The sequence below is a fragment of the Corapipo altera genome, unplaced genomic scaffold, assembly GCF_003945725.1.
Source record: "Corapipo altera isolate COAL_440 unplaced genomic scaffold, ASM394572v1 297, whole genome shotgun sequence".
NCBI lineage: Eukaryota > Metazoa > Chordata > Aves > Passeriformes > Pipridae > Corapipo > Corapipo altera.
Genome location: NW_020885047.1, coordinates 364,371 through 370,990, shown reverse-complemented (window position 1 = coordinate 370,990; position 6,620 = coordinate 364,371). Strand labels below are relative to the sequence as shown.

General features: G+C 53.7%; 1 long non-coding RNA gene across 1 annotated transcript; it reads right to left on the bottom strand.

Annotated features, from left to right (window-relative positions):
- Positions 1–1,632: 1,632 nt before the first annotated feature.
- LOC113959549 lies at positions 1,633–4,888 on the bottom strand. Its single transcript, XR_003531852.1, has 3 exons — positions 4,523–4,888; positions 4,020–4,122; positions 1,633–3,409 (listed from the first exon to the last, which is right to left on the bottom strand). It is a non-coding gene; the product is annotated as an uncharacterized LOC113959549 (long non-coding RNA).
- Between the last annotated feature and the right edge of the window lie 1,732 nt (positions 4,889–6,620).

Sequence of the window (6,620 nt, the reverse complement as noted above, 5' to 3'; positions counted from 1 at the left end):
CAGGGCAGCTCCGTAGGGAAATGTGCCCTTCTGCTTCCCGGGCCGCCCGTGACCCCCCGAGGGACCCGCAGGGCCCCGAGCCAGCCCAGGCGGTCCTGGGGCACAAGAGCTGGTCCCCCAGAGGATTTCCCAGCTCTTGGTTACAAACGTTAAAACATGGAAATTCCGTTCCTGGCCCTTTCTCAGTCCCACCGTCCCTGCCGGGGGTGGGTGTCACACGCTAACGCAGTCCCGGAGCTCTGAACACACGTGTGGTGCTTCCCAAGGGAGGGTTCCCTGCCCCTGTGGGGTGTGTGGGGCAGGCGGGGCTGCCCCGCTGCCCCTCACTGGGGTGGGTGTCTGGAGCTGTCAGGAGAACAAGGCCCAGGCCCACGAGCTGACCCTGGAGGGGGAGCTGGGACAGGGGCTGGGACAGCGGCTGGGATCGGGTGCAAGGACAGTCCCGCAGCCCTGAGGGCCCCTGGGGACACACAGGCCCCTTGAGCACAGCAGAAGGAATGTGACAGCCACGAGCTTCGGTCATGTCGGCAATGGGGCTTTGTGGGGTTTTATGTTCTGTGTGAGCTGCAGTTCCAGCCACCAGTGTGTGGACACAGCATATGGTGACAGCGGAGAGCCAGTGACCTGATGATGGACATGCAGAGCACGGGGTGGTGGCAGCATCTCTGCCCTGAGGGTGCCTGCACGGGCCACACCCCAGCCATGCACTTCGAGGGGACCGAGTCTCTGCCACACGTCCCTTGCACCACTTGGATCCCGGTGGTGCAGGTGGCCGTGATTCAGCCAGTAGCAGCTTATCAAGCCGGGCGTGTGGAGGAGATAAGCGCTGGCAGGAAGCGTCTGTCACCTGCCAGTACCTGTCCCCTGCCAGGCGCTAAACCACCCCTGCAGACTGCGTGGAACTGCAGGGATTGAACCAACATTGCACAACGTGCAAAAATTTCACATCTCTGACTTCTGATTAATCATCCCTAAACAATTTAATGAAGGTAGTTGCAAATTTGCTTCCCTAGGGCCATGTACCAGAGCCCAACTCGGGAGTGAGGAACTCTCCCAGTTACAGGAATACATTTGCATTCATCTTCCTTGTGGTTACCCCGAAACAATCATTTTTCCTTGTCTCTGGCCGTGTCTGAAACCGCACTGTGTACTCAACAGTAACACACACAGAGTGAGATTCAGATCAGCGATAATATCCTTACTCAGTTCTTAAGTAGGTGCTTTCCCAACTCTTCTTTCCCTTGGAATCTACTCCAGTCAGCATGAATTTAGCATTGTTTGTGTGCTTTTGCTTCCAGGCTAAAGTCTATTGCACCAGAAAGTGTGGCCACAGATGTGCTTCTCATAGGAAATACCCCAAAGCTGGATCTCCTGATTTATGCAAAGCAGTGACAGCAGGCACATGAGTCTGCAAACTACCTTGAACAGAAAGTGCTGCTCTTTTTGTCACTGCAAGGGCAGTGGTGGAGGCTGCAGCTTCTGAGGACATGGAGATTCCCAGGACAAAGCCTCTGCTGGAATCACAGAGGTGCCAATGCCATTCACCACCACGTGCAAGGCACGAGACTCTGCTCTTTCCAGCCAGTGCTGTGCCCGTTGTTGGGCAGCTGTACTGCCCCTTTCTGTGGCAGGATGGACCATCAGCCGGCACTGCCAGGCTGCTGAGCGGGGCTTGTGCCTCCGAGGCCTCTGAGACCACAAGAAAAGAGGTGGAAATCCCCAGCACAGCCCAAGAGAACACAGGGCTGTTCCAGGGAGGAGCCTGTGAGACCCAGGCTGGATGCCCTCAGGGTGGGCATCAAGGGCAGCAGCATCTCATCCTCCTGAGCTGAGAATTCCAGTAAGTAAAAAATGAACCAAAGCATCCAGAGGCAGTGGGGACAGTGAGGTGGTCTGTGACAGGAGGAGCCCTGTCCCAGGGATGGGCTCAGTCCCTCCCAGTCCTCCATCTCCATCCACTTCTCTGCTGACTCAGTGTCAGCTTTTCTCCAGCCTGGTTCCTTGCTCCTGAACAAGTCTCATAAAATCCTGACATCACATTTTTCTAGGGATTTTTCTAAGGATTACCACTCCCATGTCCCAGATTTTAAAGGAAGAGCTCGTCCCCTGGCAAAGCCTTTCATCTCCCACTCGTACATTTAACACAGTCAAAATAGGTGATATTCAAGAATCTTATTATCTGCTGGCGGGGAGGAAGCTGACCTCGTGCCAGTTCCTTGGGAAGACATGCCAGTGCCATGAAACTCCTGCTAACCAGCCTCAACCAGGAGCCCCGTCAGCAAAGTGGCCCTGGCTGCGTTCCTGTGGAAGCTCAAGGCAGCTAACTCGCTTCTAAAAATGGGCTAATTAAACCTCATTTATAATGGCCTATGTGGGACCATTATGTTAATTAAAGATAATTTAAATGGCCTTATATAGTAACATTTGGGACTAAACTAAACAGAATTAAGGCCACTTTAATTCTGAATGAGTTTTATACAGAATTTTAATGCTCTACTTTAGATTTAGTTGCTTCAATTTAACTTTCTTAAGAATCCTGTGCAGACAAGCCCTGAGCAGTGAGGTACCTGCTCAAGTACCTGCTCCAAGCTGAGCTCATGCCTCAGCCTCTCTGGGAGGGGACAGGGCTGGGATGGCTGCCTTGGGATCCATGTGTTCCCAACAGCTTTGGTGTCCTAAATGCCTTGCTCATCTGTGGAGCAACCTGATGGCTCATCTCACTGCATTAACCAATGTGTTCCTGGGGATGAACTGAATCCTGCAACTCAGGGATTCAAGAGGCTGGCAGAGCTGCCTCTGGATTTTCTTTTACAGTGAGCAATATAATTTATTACACAGGACTCAGCATATCCAGGAGTTAAAGGAAAAACCAAGTGATGATTTATGCCCTTTCTTTGGAGAGGGTCACCATTCCTCATGAGGAAAGTTGAGCAGCAATGCCGGAAGCAAAGCTGAGCAACATCCGCTTATGGCAGTTTGTTTTCACAGCACAACCACTCAGGTTCATGGAGATGCTGCCTGAGAGACCATCTGCTGCTCTGGCTGGCCTCGACAGAGACGTCTCTGAGGCAGCCTCGTGGTGAGCTGCCCAAGGCAGATCCCATCAGCCGAGCATCGCCCCGGGTTGGACGGGTGCCCGGCGGAGGCACCGGGGGGAAGGTCACTCCTGCACACACGTTGGGCAGGAGCTCCCAGCCTCCCCAGTGATACCTGCCAGAGTGATGCCAGAGGAGAAAAGGGAGCTGAGGTCTCCTCAGAAAGAAAGAAAACGTACCAAGCGAGGACTAGAGGAGAAGCTCACCGAGGATGCAGAGCTCGTGTTTTGAGCCCATGTGCCCGCAGTCCCCATCACTCTGCTCATGGTCCTGCCAGCACGGCCTTCACCCACCAGTCTGGGATTCTTGTGCAGCTGCAGACAAGTAGATGGGTTTTTCTCTGAAACATTCTATCTTGAACTTTTTCCCTGGCTTTTAAGGAGATCCTCGTAAGTGCTCTGCAGAGTAACATACTCCCTACATAGCCTGAGGGCTCCTAGCGGAGCAGGCATGTTTCTGAGCTCTGGAGGAGTGCACAGGCTCCTGAGGGACCACACCAGGGAAATTTATTTGGCTGTCACTGTGTTCCTGACTAGACACGGCCTTAGGTACTCCTCCAAGTAAGCAGCCTTGATCTCTACCTTTGGTCTTAGTGATTGATGGCATTAAGTTATAGGACGGGCTTATTTCCTCAGTGACAGATGGATTGGGCACACCCTGACAATTTTTTTTCTGTTGTGCTTTCGTCAAGGAAAAGAACCAACCTCCTGGGGGTTTTTGGGCTATAAACCTGTTATTGCTGAGAGCTGAAGTGACGGAGGCAGCAGAAGCCTCACCATCATCCAGGGTGTCCCAAGGGCTGCACGGGGTCTTGACTGGGCCTGAGAAAGTGGTTCCCCCAGACCCCTGCACCAAAGTCCTCCTGTCCCTGCCCAGGATGAATAAGGGATTTAATATCTGGTGATTCCTCTCCTCTGTGCTCACCTCGTGTCAAACAGCAGCACTCAGAGCATCCGCACTCTGGCAACCCCTTCTCTGTTCCAAAGCTGTGCTCCTGGCTCACCGGGCAACCTCGGGTTTCCCTCAGCTGGCTCAAGAGGAGAGAGAAGCAACAGACTGAAGTAATAAATGATGGTGGGAAAAACCGAGCAGTTGCGCAAGTGTCTGTGGCAACAACATTTACAGTTTTGCTGAGCCCTTCCCAGCCACAGCCTCTCTGCCGGAAAATGTCAGCAGGCCCCTTATCCAAAAACATCCCTGCCTGCTCAGCCCCAGTTTAGTTTGGATGCAGTGTCTGCAGCCATGGATTTGCTGTACTCTGACATGCCTGGGAGCATTTGCTACTTCAGAGCTAAAAGAATAATAGAAGTCGAACAAACACTTCATGGTATTAACGTAAGATGTTTAAATAGACAGTCACAGAATATTTTATCCCACCCTGAGCAATGTGAAGAGCAGAAGATTTATGCCTATTGCTAAGCAAATACCTCTTGAGAAGTCACATCCATCTGGGAAGCAGTTTTTGTTCTAAGGAACTGAAAGCAGAGCAGGAGTGTTTGCTCTGGGCACCCAGGAGGTTAGGGAAGGACATCTCCAGTCTTCCCCTCATGAGCCCTGCTGAAGTTCCAAACCCAAGGGTTAAGTCCTGGACAGCTTCCCAAAGCTAAGTGGGCTCATCACGAATCCCTGGGGATACAGGCTGGTTTTCCCCAATGCTTCTGTTAGGAAAGGGAGGTCCTGGCTCTGAGCACACATTGCCGGTCAGGAAACTCATTTCCTCCTTCTCCCGGGAGGGGCGCGGGGTCAGCGCGGACCCGGGCAGGGGCTGTGTCGGTGTGGGGGCCGTGCTGGCCCTGCCACCCCCGCCTGCTGCGCAATGTGGGGCAGCGCCGGCTCCCCCCGCCCCCCGGGACGGATGTGTGTCAGCGGGGCAGAAAGACAAACAGCCAGAGCTCCGCTCGGCTCCCGTGATGTCACAGGCGATCTGATATGACTCAGGAGGTGTCAGTGTGGTGGCAGGCAGGGGCCAGAAGGTGTTCCTACCTGCTCAGGCAACGACTGGACAAGGTGTTCGCTGCCCCACACATCAGGGGAAAGGTCGCTCCCCAATGCCTGGAGGATGCCCACGAGCATGGCCAAGGACTGAGCAGTCAGGTGCCGAGGGCAGCACACCGTGCAGCAGTTGTGCAACGCACAGGACGCAGCACAGCAACCAGGACCGGCCTCTCCCTCTGCCCCACTGCTATCAGAGCAGCCCAGCAGAGTGAGGCAAGACCGTGCTTTCGCTCCCTTTGGCTGGGGATTTCCCCAGCGCCAGGCGTGGGGCTGGAGCAGGGCCGAGCTCTGCCTGCTCCTGGGCAGTGGGGACTCGTGTGGTGCCCGGGCCACAGGGAGCTCCTCTGGCACAGCACCACGCTCAGGGTGCTCTGGCCGGCACTCGGTCCCTGCCACCCCCAGCCCCAATCCCAGTCCTGCTGCTGTGGCACGGTGGGAGAGCCCAGCCCGGCCCCAGCCTGTCTTTCCACTTTTACTCAACCGTGCGCAGGAGTGATGCATTTATTGCAAAACAGCTTCTGGAGCGGAGACTCATGAGACACAATATTTAGCAAGTGGGATCTGAGGTCTGTTTGTCAGATGGTTTCAGTTAAGACCTTGCCAGCCCTCAACATCCTCCAAGCCCACACACCTGATTCACAGCTGACACCAAGGAAAAGGGGCTAAGGAGTGATTGCATTTTAGTTTTTCTCTTTGGGAGTTTTCCCCCTCTTCTAAGAATCAGATCTGCTTTCTCAGCCTTCCACCTAGAGGCCTGAGTGAGGGTTTACAGTTTAATCCAATATTCCCACTAATTGTCTCATCTTTGCAGAATGAGCATTTGGGATGAGAAGGATGATGTGATGCAGAGAGCAGGTGAATGAGAGGCTAAGGCTGGGTAATGTCACTTCAGTCCTGCTGACAAGTTCATTGCTGGGCTTGTCTGTCCAATCTGATGTGCAGAAATGAGAACTTGTCTTTTGGTTTATAATTTACTCTCTACAGTAAATACCAACAGGTTCCGATTGCTGAGAGGAGGAGGTGGATCTGGTGTGCCTCACCCCCATCCCTGTTTGTGATCCTGCTTGTTTGCAGCACATCCTTCTCTTCCTTCTTGATCCATGCAGTGTTTCTGGGAAGGTGGAATGTTGCCTCTTTACCAGCAGTAACTGCATTTTGGTAGGAAACGTGTTCTCAAGAAAACAGGAGGCTGGATTTTGGTTCCCACTTAGGTTTGCCTTAGCAGAGACTCTCATTAACGTGTTGATGAAATGAAGGGAAAACAGCTCCTCGAGAACCACAAAGAGCAGTGACCCAGCAGCCTGTTCTGAGTCCTCAGGAGGGGCAGTGCCCTGACAGCAGCCTCAGTTTCTGGATGTTGCTGTCATCACCCTCCCAGGCTGCTCCTGCACAGCCCCGATCCCCGTGGTCCTGTGGCAGAGTCTGCAGAGCCACCCTGGTGCTTCCTGGAGGGGGATGCTGTGGGAATCAGGGGTCTGAAATTCCCAAAGAAATGTCGTTTCCTACTCTTGGAGGGAGCAGTGGAGCAGC